Source organism: Triturus cristatus, chromosome 4_2 (assembly GCF_964204655.1).
Source record: "Triturus cristatus chromosome 4_2, aTriCri1.1, whole genome shotgun sequence".
In the NCBI taxonomy this organism is placed as follows: domain Eukaryota; kingdom Metazoa; phylum Chordata; class Amphibia; order Caudata; family Salamandridae; genus Triturus; species Triturus cristatus.
In genome coordinates this window covers 685,551,316-685,566,294 of record NC_140586.1, presented here as the reverse complement: position 1 = coordinate 685,566,294, position 14,979 = coordinate 685,551,316, and the positions used below count along the sequence as shown (strand labels likewise).

The 14,979-nt window shown below is 41.8% G+C and overlaps 1 protein-coding gene across 2 annotated transcripts in view; it reads right to left on the bottom strand.

The window, feature by feature from the left end:
• Positions 1 to 14,979, bottom strand: part of DAB1 (DAB adaptor protein 1) — a 3,595,579-nt gene that overhangs the window by 863,140 nt on the left and 2,717,460 nt on the right. Inside the window, exon 1 of one of the 2 annotated variants that reach the window (XM_085602500.1) lies at positions 14,719 to 14,894. The exons of the other annotated variant lie outside the window; for it this stretch is intronic. The gene's annotated coding sequence lies outside the window, so the exon portion shown is untranslated. Of the gene's footprint in view, positions 1 to 14,718; positions 14,895 to 14,979 lie in introns of those variants that run through there. 2 annotated transcript variants of the gene reach the window in all.

Below are 14,979 nucleotides of genomic sequence, written 5' to 3'. Positions count from 1 at the left end.
CGAAGCATGAAATGAAAATGAGATTCAAGGAAAGAGGGTACCCCAGAAAAGCGATACTACAGGCAGAAAAAAGAGTGGACAGTCAATCAAGGGAAGAAATTCTCAACAAAACCAAGCAGACTGTCATCACTCAGAACACTCCCAAAAAAACAGTAAGATTCATAACGAAATTTTGCAGTCAATCCAATCAGATGCGGAGTATCCTCAAAAATAGATGGGACATCCTTAGACAGGACCCAATTCTGAGAAATGAAATAGGGGCTAGCCCATCTATTACATACATGAGAAGTCCATCTCTCAGAGACATGCTGGTACATAGCCATCTACAAACAAAAGAAACTAGCTGGCTTCAGCAAATGAAAGGTTTCCGGAAATGTGGGAATTGTAAGGCTTGTAGAAACAGCAACAATGTATCAGAAGTCACACTAAAAAGAACGAAAACTCTATGGAAAATACCTAAACTCATTACATGTAATACTGACTTCGTGGTATATGCAATAGTATGCCCCTGCCAGCTATGGTATATCGGATCAACCACCTTTCCGATCAAAAAACGTATCCTAGAACACTGGCGAGCAATCACGAATTGCGACCAAACTTACAGTACGGCTAGACACTTCTTGAAGGAACATGGGGCGGACTGGACCAAAGCCAAATTTTTTGGATTGGACACAGTCAAACCCAATGCTCGGGGTGGGAACCGCATTGCCTCTCTACGCAAACTCGAATCACGTTTCATCCTCCTGGCAGGCACCAAATTCCCGGATGGCCTGAATCAGGACGAGGAACTTTATTCCCACCTACAATGAGGCACCATTTGATACTGAAATAGTTAGACCTTGGTGGGCTACTCATGCCCTGCCCATATCTCTCTCCCCCCTAAAACCCCCCCCTCCCTATAAACATGTGCATTTTTGTTTTTTCTGATTGCAATTTATTGAATGTACAGCATTTATGCAATTACATATGACCAGTGAATGTGAAATATAGCTTTGTCCTAAAACTACGGTTTTGTTGAACTATGGCATTAATTCAAATTGTCTCTTTGATTCTATACAGGAACATCATTCTGAATTCACCTGTATCTCACACCAGTGATAGAATTACGAGCACCGGAGTTCTCCCGACTCCAAGTCACCATTTGGATAAGATGTTCAAAGGGCACTAGACCCTCCATCACCTTTTTCGCCTTATTGTTGTGAGAACTAGTCTCCATCACACGATGTTGAAACTACACCACACGTGGGCACATAGTTGTAACAACCGGCACTAGTCCTTTATGACATATACCTTTGCATACTCATCACATGGTCACTGTTACAATCATACAATGAATGAAATTGTATTGTTTAATTATGTTCCTTACTTCTCTGGAATTGTAATTACGTTAAATCTGTAATTATTGCAATTTGCTATGTATTTCTTTTATGTCTATACTTATAAAAAAAAGTGCACTTACCCTATTTAACTGGTGCAAATGGAGACTATGGTCATGTGACCAAGACCACGGACGTGGTCGAAACGCGTCGTCCTCTTCTGCCCTGTGAAGAATAAAGCTGCTTTTGACGATCGAGTGGGCTCGTGTGGATTCTTTTCCGGTTTTGAATCAACCTTCGTGAAATATATATAATATATACACTTTTTGCCTCCTGAAGAAAAGGCACATACACTTCAGTTGTCAGTGTATACAATACAATTTATTTGATCAGGAAGCAAAACCACTTGCCCCGTTTCAGTGACAGATCGCCTTGATCACAAGTCAAGGGGTGAAGCCGTCATTGGGTAACAAATAGCATACAGAAGTGAGAAAACAATGAAAGGACAACACCATAAAGGAGCCGCACTCCAGTATGAAATTGAACACCATCTTTGAATGGACTTGCAATAGCAAATTACTAATTCATGCATTTCAACTCTGCAGGGCAACCCTAACCGAATTTCACAATTAAATATAGAGGGTAACTGTACTATTAAAAAACCTGCATGGACCATTGAATTTGTTTGACTTATCACTTTTGATTTTAACTTTTTCACATTGGTAAGAAAGTTGAATTTTCTTGTTTTCCGCTTTTTTATTAATAGGTTTTGATTTGATATCATTACTCTTATGTGCTAAGTTTTGAATTAGCCTGCTGGGCATAATGGAAAATATTGCTGTTACTTTAGTGATTGATTAGTATTGACTATAAAGAATTGGTATGTGTATTGATATTGATGGCTTGGTTGGAATCTTTTTATACAACAAGCAAAAGCAAACTATTTGTATCGTAATGATTTGACCAAGTGTCACTATTTAATGAATTAGTAATTTGTTATTGCAAGTCTGTTGAAAGATGGCACTCGATTTCATACTGGAGTGCAGCTCCTTTATGTTGTTGTGCTTTTACTGTTTTTGCGGTTCTATTCACTCCTTCTTACTTGTTGATGCCTCTGACCTTTGTTTAAAGCAATCTCTTGCCAAAACACATCGGATCGTTTTGCTGCCTGATCAGTAAACTGTACAGCATCAAGGGTGTTGTGGCGAAGGAGCGTCGCCCCACTGCTTTTGAGCAGTGAAGTAAATGAAATATAAAATGATAATAACTTTAAATTATTATCATTTTCTTTTTCTTTTTGGGGGGGAGGGGGGGGGTGCTGCTCCGCTCTGCTCATGGACCAGGGAAGGAGTGGTTTGCCCACTTCTCTGTGTGCAATGTCTGTTTGGTTGGCCCTCTGGGGCCGCACAAACCAGTCATGCACACTTTCTCCATTCTCCATGCAGGTTGCATTACAGCCTGCATGGAGAACAAGCCCAGGCCCCCATTCCCTGGTTGCGTGTCGAACCAGGACGCACAAAACGAATCACAACACTGCATTGCAGCATTGCAAGTGGTCAGGGGAGTCTGCCTCGGACTGAGGAGGACAGCAGGAGCAGAGACGCGGGGCCGGCTCAGCGAGGTAAGTTTTTCTTTTTTTTTTCTTCTATGTTGCCATTTTCCCCCCTCCCCTTGTGACTACCCTTTCGTGCCCGCACCCACCCCGCCACCCATAAATAATGCCGCCTCCACTGCACAGCATTCGCAAGCAGCTGCAGTGCACTTGCCTTTTCTTCATGCAAGCAGAAAAGCACTTTTCTGCAAATTATTGGGTCTCACACCTGAGGACGTACAACCGTATTGGTGGCTATATATATATATATATATATATATATATATATATATATATATATATATATATATATATATATATATATATATTAATATTACAGAGTGGCTATCGCCACTCTGTGGTTAGTTAGGGGTACCAGAAAAGGAATTCCTTAGATTATTCACCATTAATAACTTTGTGCCCTTTTGACGAATCTCCATGAAACTTTGCAGACCCAATCTTCCTTCTACATTGGCAAAAGAGGCAAAGTTTTGGGGCGATTGGTCAAGGGGGTGAAATGATAGGGGGGGGGCAAAACGCGTTTTTCTACCAATGCATTTTTCATTTACAGATTTACATGTAATTTGGCAGGACTGGACATTTTGATTCACAGATGATACTTTTAGGCACTACAGGTAAGTAGGGTAAGTATTTTCTACATTATAAGACATTTTATCTTAGTGATAACTGTGGCCATGGTATTTTCGCTATGTACCTGCGGTACTTCCACAGAATACTGCAGTACATAGTGATGACAAATCATTATGTGATTGGCTAAAGACTACCGTTACAAAAGTTAAATCCAGCCATTTTGTTTTTAGGTAACTTTGCCTGTGTTCTGAGTTTCACCCTTAGATGTAGGTAAGTATTAGGGTTGATATTCTACCCCACCCCTAACCATTTTTTTTATGTAGGGAGCACCACTGCACTGCCTCTGGAGTACTGTGGTACCAAAACAAAATTAAACAAATAGCTATGTTAAGGAATTAAAAATACACAGTAGTAGCCTATATTTTATGAATATGGTGTACTACAGAGTTTTTAACATATTTAAATCTTCAGTACACAGTCTATGAAGAACCACTAATACCTACAGATTATCATGCTACTTAACATTTTTTAAAATGTACAGTTCTCCCTAAACTGCTGTAAAGATGTATAGAAAATTAGAAATACAATTCTCTATTTATTAGCACTTTAATAAAGTGGTAATCGGTAGGGAACAACAGTAAAACTTACTACTTCCCTAGATCTAAGACCCTAACCCAGAATTCAGCGAAACGCCGATAAAATGTGCTGGAAACAACATTGCTGCCTTTTACACTTGGTAAACACAACCATTAGCCAATCACATAAAGCCTTATCATGTACATATTATGCAGCCTACTGTGAATTTACCGCATTATACCACAGCACTCTATGTAAGCAAATATTATATACATTTTAACTTTAGCACTAACTACACTATTCACACATAGTACCAAAAATTACAATTTACACCAAATAATCTATTTTCCTGCTTCATTAAATTGACATCCATTAACACACGTTCACACTACATCTGTTAAATTACCACACTTCACTGTACTCTCTTACTCTCAATGCCACTTCACTCTAGCCATCTCTACTCTTCGCTATTACACTCTATGCAACTCTACTGTAGGCCACTCCATTATACTCTACTCTACGCTAATGCACTGTACGCCACTCCACTCTACCCCACTCCCCTCCACCCCACTCCCTCTACACTGTGTGCTAATGCACTCTACTCCACTCCATTTTATGATACTCCAGTATACGCCAATACACTGTACGCTACTCCACTGTACGCTACTCCACTCAACTTTACGCAACTCCACTCTACAATACTCCACTCTATGGCACTACACCCTTTGCTATTCCACTCTATGCCACTCAACTATACACCACTTCAGTATACACCACTGCACTGCATGCTGTTCCTTTGTATGCCACTACACTTTACACCGCTCCACTGTACGCAATTGCACTGTACGCCACTCCACTATACGCCAATTCACTAAACACCAATCAACTATACGGCAATATATACTGTAAACTATTACACTGTACATCACTCCATTCTAAGACACTACACTCTATGCTATTCCACTATGTTACTCCACTCTAAGTCACTACACTGTACCCCAGTAGACCTCAACATTATTCCACTCCACTGCACAACACTCCACTGTATTCAACTCAACAGTATGCTATTACACTGTATGCCACCAGTCAACCCTACTACACTCTACCCTGCTCCACTCTACAACACTCCATTCTATATTATTCAATTCTACATCACCCCACTCTGCACCACTACACTGTATGCCACTCCACTCTATGCTATTACACTCTACGCTTCTCCACTCTGCTCCACCCCACTCCAGTGTACACTATGCAACTGTATGCCACTTCAGTATATATACTTCACTCCATGCTATTCGAATGTACACCACTACACCGCAGGTCACTCCAATATTCGCCAGTCCACTGTATGCCAAACCACTGTACACTATACCACTGTATGCTACTCCACTCTAACACACTCCAATGTAATCACTACACTGTAGACCAGTAACACTCAACGCTATTCCAGTCTACACCACTCCATTGCCATTGTACACTTCTCCACTGCATGTCCCTCCATTCCATGCCACTCCACTCTACACTATTACATTGTACACCCCTACAGTCTACCAAACTCTAATCTCGACTCTACAGTACTCCACTGTATGTCACTACACTCTGTGCCACTCTACTGTACACTAATCTACTGTAAGCCAGTCCACTCTCACACACTTTACTGTATGTCACAGCACACCACTATACGATACGCAAATCCACTCTGCACTGTTCCACTGTACTCAGCTGCAGTGTACAGCACTCCACTTTATGCTATTCCACTCTAAGCCACAGCACTATATGACTTCTATACAAACCAAACTTAAAATACACAAACATTAGAAATTCTTCAGTTATAGTTATAACTTTCATTTATAATTTATGCACCATCTTTAAATTAACATTACTTTATTTAGCTACAAAAAAAAGTTAAAGTACGCAAAAACTATAATTTATAAACTCATACTTCAACCTTTTATTTATAATGTATCCAACAACTTATTTTAACTTGTGCAGCTCAATACACAGTGTATTCAGCTTGGTAGCCACACTACATCAACTATAACTCAGCACTTTGGCATGTACATGTACCATGTTCTCACAAAAGAGTTGATTTGCAATGTCTTGACTGTTCTCTTCTAAATACTATTTTTTTACACGGTGTGAGTGAGAAAATACAAAATAGTATAAGCAGTGCATGGAGAAGGCACAAGTTATACATTCTTAGATCGGGATTTGTAAGGTCAGATTTACCACAATAAAACAAGCTATATTGTTCTTGTACGTTTGGAAGTTTTTAGTGAATTGTGCCAAAATATCATCACATAGAAATTTAAAGTAATGTGCTTGTATTGTAATTCAAAGAGGGAGCTACAGTACAATGATTGTCAGGTAGAAAGTATAAGATGATTCAGGTAAAGAGCAGGGACTAATGAATCCTGAGATAGGCACTGCATTTACCTGAGAAGGAATAATATTGAATTATAGCTGTTATACTTTTCTCAGGGGAATCCTAGTACCACCATATACAATGAGAGAGAAGTTTGAGTTGTCAGTAAAGTGACTTAGATATCTGATGTGAAAACCATTACTCTTCTTGACAGATACTTATGTACAATTTGTTAGGCATGGGTTTCATACATGAGTTAACAAACGCATACTAAAAGCATGCAAATGAAGTAAAATGTTTAATATCAATTGTTATGAATAGTAGCTTTCTATCTCTGGCATTACGATTCGAAAAACATTTTTTTAAATATTTTAAAATATTGTGCTTGCTTACAGTTTAAAATCACTTTACCTTTCAAACCTTTTGGTGCTTTTAAGCAGAACAACGTTTTGTTGTTTTGCTTCATTTTGGATTTTACTTGGAAAACATTTATTTTCTTTTGTGGGGCTTAGTCCTTTTCTTGTATACCTAATGGGGCCTCAGTAACATTTAGGGGCAGCGCCTGGATAAAGGGTTACGCTCTGGGGCAATTGTGACATAAGTGGTGTGAAAAACAGTTTGGTGTTACATTGCTGTGATATGAAAGTGGTGAATAACTAGATTTTCAATATTGTATTATTGATACTGACTGTGTATAGGAACTATGGCTACTTATCTTACGACAACAGGGGTATTTTTCACCAAGCAGTTTTGAGGAAATCATAGATGTTGGACCTGCCCCTTTCTGCAGTGTCATCCTAGATGTTTGCCTTCCTTTGTTAACCCGTCTGCAATGCCCAATCTGCTCCTCAGGTGAAAACAACCTCCTCGCAGCACGCCTACGAGAACAGCAGATCCTCGCATGGGCTTGAAAATGCAACTCTTCAGTTTGACTAACTTGATCGCTGTATCAGACCCGTGCTCCATCACACTCGCCCTGTACTTGACACTTTCGCCCGGACCATCGCTTCCAAATAGCTTCTTGGGGCTATTTACATCTAAAACGTTAAAAACTCATATTGCTGGTTCTACTGATTGGATTTTTGTTGCTTGGATGTCATTTTACTTATTAAAAAATACTCTGTTTTTCTAAATTGATTTGGGATTTTTCTAGTTTTGCATTTTTACTTCATTATTGTTTGAGTGCTGCATAAATACTTTACATTGCTTCTAAGTTAAACCTGACTGCTTTGTGCCAACTACCAGAGGGTTAATCGTAGTTAATTCAGTGACTTTTGTTGTTCACCTACAAGGTATGTGTTTAGTATATGAGTGAGGCTTCCACCCTTCTCAACTAATAACCCAATTTCTTACAATAGGCAACATGTCTCTGATGTTACTATGAACTTGAGGTAAAAAATTTACCTTGTAGTAAGGTAGCTCTCTATATTTGAATTTTGTGTGTAATCCGCTCATTAAGTTCCAGCCATGAGGATCCTATGCACCAGCTCTGGAGGATTTACTGGTCTTCAATTTCTAAAGGAAATACCTGGTGCTCTGCGAATCCCCCCACACCCCTCTAGCTTGCCCTTCCCAATCATTTCTTTAAAAAATATGGGGCAGATTTATGTTCCCTGGCGCATCCCTGCAAATCAGCATGGATGCGCCAGGGAAGATGCGTCACGCAAGTTTGCACTTGCGCCACCGCAGATGCGCCACATTTACAATGCGGTGCATCGTGGCGCAAGGACAAGCAGATACGTGACGCATCTGCCGGCGTAAGGTTGGTGCAGTGCTGAAGTTGCATCGCAAGCGCGACGCAACTCCAGCACTGTTCCAACCTACCCTATCCCTAACATGGTGCGTCAAGCCTTACGCCTGCTTCAAGCAGGCGCAGGGTTTTGACGCATCAGCGTTGGGAAAGTGACTCAGTGAAATCTTATAGATTTCACTGAGTCACTTTTCAGGGGCGTTCCTGCGACGGAACGCCCCCCCTGTGTCGAAAAGCCCACGTGAAACCTGACGCAGGTTTCACGTGGCGCAGGGCTTTACACCGTGAAGCGTCTCCATAGATACGTCACGATGTAAATGGGGCGCAACGTGGCGCAGGGTTTACGCCGCCGCTGCGTCACAAAAGTGACGCAACGGCGGCATAAAAGGGGCGCAAGTCCCACATAAATATGCCCCTTTATATATATATTAGTGTCCTGCCATTTGTTGTAACCTGTTGCTTATATAATGCATTCTCCCCATAGATTCCATGTTCTCTGCTGCTCAGCCAGGGTGCGCGGTCTTTGGAATGATGATGAGTGTTTGTGCTTAAAGAGTGTCAGCTGATGAGATTGGGCTGAGCAGCAAGGATGCTGCTCCTGGTGGGGCACTTACCATCTTACTTACAAACCTGCGATTAATTTTTATCTTATTTAATAAAACTATTTGTTATAACCTAAGTGACTGGCTACCTGATTTCCTACCTGCAAGAAAGTATCATTGTTTACAACTCTGGCAATGGTTTGGAAATGGAACTATGCTTGTGAAGACTACATAGACAAAAAAAACGGAGGTTGAAGATATTGTTAAACCTATTGTAAGCAACATAGTGAAAGTCAGTGAAGACGTGTGAAAAGGAAGTAGATGTCCTAAACCCCATCTGTGTCTTCATCACCAGACAGCCTGTGAACTTTGAGGGTCGTCTACTTGATGTGTCTGTGACTGAAGAACCTAGAAGGCAGCATTCATGTTGCATGGAAATCAGCAATGCAGCTTTATTGGTGTACGTTGGAAGCAACTTCATACATCTGCTGGCAGCAAATGAACATAGATGGTACTAATAGAACTGGCAATCAGTCTCTCTAAGGGGCCAAGATACAATCTATCTCAATTACTACCACCATGAGGTTTAACTGTAAACTCTTGAATTCAACCCTTGCTTAAATTCACCAGGTAGTGAGTGCATTGTTTTTCTTCTCTTACCCCATTTTTTGTGTGGCATTAAGAGCATGAGGGTTGGTTGCGGCATTTAAAAAGGGCCTGTGAGTCTGCTGAGTACTGCTCTAGGAATTCTCAGTGCAAGTGGGATGCAAACGTGCCGCCATCTTGGTGAGGAAATTTCTAGGCATGTATGTTGCCATGGGAGGCGCTCGTAGGCAACTTGCTGACATAACAGCTTTATGGCTGGAATACATATGAGGCTGAGGGAGAACAGGAAGCGGAAATCAACACACATTGGAATCTGTGCAAGCATGAACAAGAATGACATTTCAATGTGCTTTGCGGCTGTCGGGATCCTTTTAACTGCAAGCGTGAGTTACTTTAAAGGCAAAGTGGTTACGGTGCATGGAGAAAGGCCAGAATGCGTGTTAGAGCTACGACAAGTATTTTTTTTTAAACTTGACTGTGTTTACATTGGGCTCATGCTACGCAAGGGTTGAAGATATCTGTCTGGACATTTACCTCTGCTTTGGAAAATCTGTAAAGTATCTCCCGGTAACAGGGACTTGAGAGGGATTTTACGGTACAGGTGGCTCACCAGAGACTTTCAGTATTATTGGTGGATATTCCCTTATGCCATGCTCAATGTATCTCTGATGCATATTTTTGTTGAGAGATATTCTTAATTTGCTGCCCATGTATTGTTATCAATGCCATGCTGAATTTTTTGTCTCAGTGTTTATTCAATTCTACTCTGGATTTGCTGCCTGCATCTATTTTTAGAATACTCAGTATATGTTTGAGTGTATGGAGTTTTTGGGGAATGCAGCCTGTGTATGTGTATTATGTCATGCAAGATCTGTTGTCTGTGGCATTTTACCTGTGGTTACGTCAGGTATGTATCATGTGTGATGCAGTATGAGAGACTGTAAGGGTCATGTACCCTAGTCTTATGTTGTGGGGTTGTGCACCTTAGCACTGTGAAGTGTTTTTCTCAAGGGTCAAGGTAAGTTTTTAGGCTTGTGTACCCTAGTGTTATGTTGCAGGGCCATGTACTCTAGTATTGTGAAGTGTGTGTGTGTGTGTATGTGTGTATTTCACCCCTTTGTTGTGGTATGGGGTGAGTGTGGGTGTTGCACGCAGGTGAAGCAAGTATCTTTAGGGGCATGAATTGTTCCCTCCGCCCTGCAGAGGATTTTCCTTCTTGGTTTTTATTTTATCTAATGTTGTTGGACTGTGTGATCATTGATTTCCACCTTTAGTCCTTTTAATGATTTGTGAGTTCTAATTTTACTTTCATCTTTTGTCCTTTTGTTATTGGTTATTTATCGGCCTGAATAGTTAGGGGACTCTTTCGTTGTTTTTTGTTATTGTACCAGTATTGGTGTTTTCAATTGTTTCTCTAATGGGAGGAGATGGTGTGGATTCTGTAAAAAACAATTGGTTGAGGGAAACATGTAGTTGGTTTCCCCAATGTATTAGCGGTAAATGGTGTGATTATGATCATGGTCCTGCCATGAAGTCGTGTGGTCATGTCTTGATGCATATTTGCAGTACCATGTGCTGTAAGAGAGTGCGAGTTGTCTGATTAACCTACATAGTGTGATTTTTATGAAAAGTTAATAGAATATGATCTTTCTGTATATTTTATAGGTTGAATATATATCTACAAATTTGTAGGGCGTATTGTTTGGTTATTTTTCATCTTACAGTCTGTTTTACTTTATTTCTCTAAGGGGAGGAGATGTGTTGTAACCTGTTGTCTGTATAATGCATTCTTCCCATAGATTCTACGTTCCCTGCTGCTCAGCCAGTGTGTGACGTCATTGGAATGTCGATGAGTGTTTGTGCTTGGAGAGAGTCAGTTCATAAAAGTGGGCTCAGCAGCGAGGATGTTGCTCTTGGTGGGGTATCTACCATCTTACTTACAACCTGCAATTAAGACTTATCTTATTTAATAAACCTGTTAATTATAACCTATGTGACTGGCTACCTGATTTCCTACCTTCAAGAACGTATCATTGTTTACAACACCATTCCTGTCTGCTTCAGCAGCACTTCCACACTCCACTTCAAGTAGATTAGTAACTGTATTACAGACAATCACCTCGTATTTTTTAATTATATGTATTTTATCTTCTAGACCTGCTCATTGGCACTAGTGATGGTCTGGCGGCACTGTGTGACTTTCAAAACCTCTGTATTTACTATTAAGAATAAATGAGTAAGGCGGTTTGAGTCACCGAGTGAGAATTTGGGTGCCTGTGAGTGAGCTTAATGAGTGAATTGGTGAGTGAGTTAAACACAAAGATGTATATTTTAACTTGCAATATTTGTGATATTTTGTTATTAATTCAGTAAAAGAGTGGAAATCTAGTTGATTATTTCAGCAGGAAGCATAAGAGATGAACTGGTGACATGGCCCACTGATATGCAGGTACTAGTTAGCAGCAGAGGTATAGCTGTGGGGAGTGCCATTAAAGATAGCACATGCAATGAGAATGAGCGAGACTCAAGGCTTATGGATTTGTAGCCACGTTCGCCAATCTGGATCACTTTCACCTACCCTAAATGCATATAAAGGAGGCATGACCTTCTGGTTTCCATTGCCTTGTCCGTATTTGCATGCTTAACTTATGACATAGTACGAAGTAAAACAGAATTTCAGTGCATAGTATAATTCACCATACACACTTGAAAAGGGCTAAAAATTGGGTCTGTCATACGTGTAATTAAACCTAAGCACAGTAAAATACACTTTATGTTCATGGCGCTTTGTCACTTAATTCTGATACATGCAATACCTTCCTCCACCTATATTTTAGAGCTCCAAGTTTCTTCTCCACAGGAATTTATAGGAAAATTGTTCAGGACGTTAAGTTCGACATATATAGACTAGAAGGATTATATGCTTCAGAACGCCAGAGAATTCAAATTTTGCAGGTCACACAATATCTCACATATAGCTGCATATATACATACAGTTTGCCATAGGCAGGCCCATAACACACACAGCTGCCAAGGGTCCCGTCTCATTTAGCCACAACGACTTGAGCACGCAGTGATTTTGAACCCAGAGAGAACATTTGAAAGGCAAGCTTACTAATGCCAAAATGCAATGTGCTGTGTGCTAAAAATCCAGGCAAGGGGGAAGGTTTCACAGATGCCAAAGCACCATCTAACCAGCAGCGGAGGTGTCATAGATGAACTTCACAACACTGAGCACCCGGAAGTTGTGGGCCAGAAGCCAATTAAACCAGCTATGCATGCGAAGGCACAAGAGAGTCACGTGGGAATGTGGTGCACAACATTCTGCCACTGCACTCCCAATACCTTTATTACCTTTATTACCCAACTGGGATTCGGACATAAAGAGGCAGATTCATGGGAGCATTTATGAGTACCGGAAGTAGTATTACAGCAGTACTCATTGCCTTGCTCCTGCATGGCTGTGGGTCAGACATGAAATGTCTAACCTCCTATTAGTAAAAGTGCAAAGAGGCTGCAGGTCTTTCCATTTGTACCGACTTTAAATGAATATTCCCATAATATTCCCATTTTACAGAGGTTTTAGGATCCATGCACAAAGGCATGTAGGAGTCAATCAAACAGCACAACAAGAGTGTTACTTATGGAGTCCGAAAATGCCTAAGAGAACAGGTCCCAAAGTGTAGGTATTCTTTTTACGGCGACCTGTGGCAATTCCAGGCACCCTAGTGGCCACTCTCACTGATTAAATCACAGCCGCTCTCTTGCGTCGCAGACTTGTTTCTTACCATTTGTAGTAGAGATCGGAAGCAGATTTAAACTCTCAGAGTGACACAGCCATACATAAATACACCAAGAGCAGGTTTAACAGAAAGGTCATTAGCGCAACTCATCACATGCATATTGAGAATGCAAGTGACATCCAGATTTTTGCATTCTCATATACATTTGATTTCAGACTCAAGCATGGGATTTAAGATTCTCATTAATTCAATGTGTAGGCACTGTTTACATTGAGCTAAGCCATAAGCCTCAAATACAGATGTGCCCTCGCACACCTCCTTTTACATAATCTGGGGGCACCGCTGGATAAATAAATGGAACCAGAAATAGTATAGTGGATCGCAGAGTTCCACTATTTCTGTATTTAGCAAACGAGGGAGCAAGTGTGTGTGCATGTTAAGTGCATTCATAATCCTACAGGAGTCACGTGACAGACGAAGCAGAACATATCTCCTATACTGTGGACATGCTGCAGCTCCTTATAGACTTGCATCCCTTCTCCGCGATTTTCCTATATTAAGAAATGCATGCTTTATTTTAAATTTGCAAACTTTGCAGATGCATCTGAATTAGAAAAGCATCGACGCAGGCTTTAACACGTTTGACCTAGAAAAACGCCTCATATCATTTGCCTGCCAATAACCAGGCATATAACAAAATAAGGCGACAGCATCTGTTAAGATCATCTCTTAATCCCAGGCAGCACAGGGCGAAGCGGCGGATGCAAATACAATAGAAACACAGCACTGTACTACAAGCGAGCCCATGAACTGCTTCGGATGCACTGCCCATATTAATGATCCTGCAGCGCCCTGCTGAATTCAGAGCAGGCGTCCATGCTATAATCCCAGACCAACTACAGGCACATGGCAGCGAACGCACATCTCTTCTGCCTGGCTGCACGAGGCGAGCCAGGCATTTTATTACCCTAGGTCCATGTCACAAGTCAAACTAAAAATTCACACAGTTTGAATTCCATTCACACCTGTGGTCTCGCTCCGCTCCCTCCCGGGAGCCCTTATCCCACCGCTTGTATTTCCAAACACTGGACAGGGCTTTTCGCACCTCTCCGCTCCCCCAGAAGTTAGCTCGGCTGAGAGAGCACCGAGGCACAGAATGATTTTGTTCCCGACAAACGGTTGCCAGAGCGCCCTGTGAATGGAAACGATTTTCTCTTGCGGGGACGCAGTGGAGCGAGGGGCTGGTGGTGTGATGGAAGGAGGGAGGAGGGAGAGGGAAGTAGCCGCGGTAACGAGCCCTTCTCCCTGCATCCTTCCCGTCCCTGGCATCAGCGCCCACACCGGCTCCACAGCAACGCAGCGCGCGCAACCTCCCCACAGCAGCCGAGATCCACTCCCGAGCCACCAACTCCCCTCCGCCACCATGAGCAGACGCGGCTTACAATTTATGACAGCGAGCAGGTTCCTTGCATTTTTTTCCAAATGTAGCTGCATAATGAGGTCACGTCACTGAAATGGAGTGGATGTATTTCCCATTAGCATAAGCGTGTGTTGACGCTGTTGGGAACTGGGGGGTCGAATGGAATGACAACAGCAACGACAAATAAAAAGAGGAAAGAAGAAAATAACAGTACTCACCTTCAAAGACCAAAAAAATGCAATAAAAAACCCTCCACATCTTGGCAGCTCAGCGTGTCCTTCGCGTAAAAGCGCATCGTGCTCCGGGGCTCCCCGCTGCCAAGCAGCTGAGCGGGATCCGTGACAGCATGCCGGTGCCTTCCCAGTCCAGCGCTGTACTTTCGCTCTCCTACGCCGGGGTTTGAAATGGGAAGGGGGCGGAGCCAGGCGCGGATCACCTACTCCTCCTCCCTCGCTTCCCAAGAGGCTGCACTCTGAGGA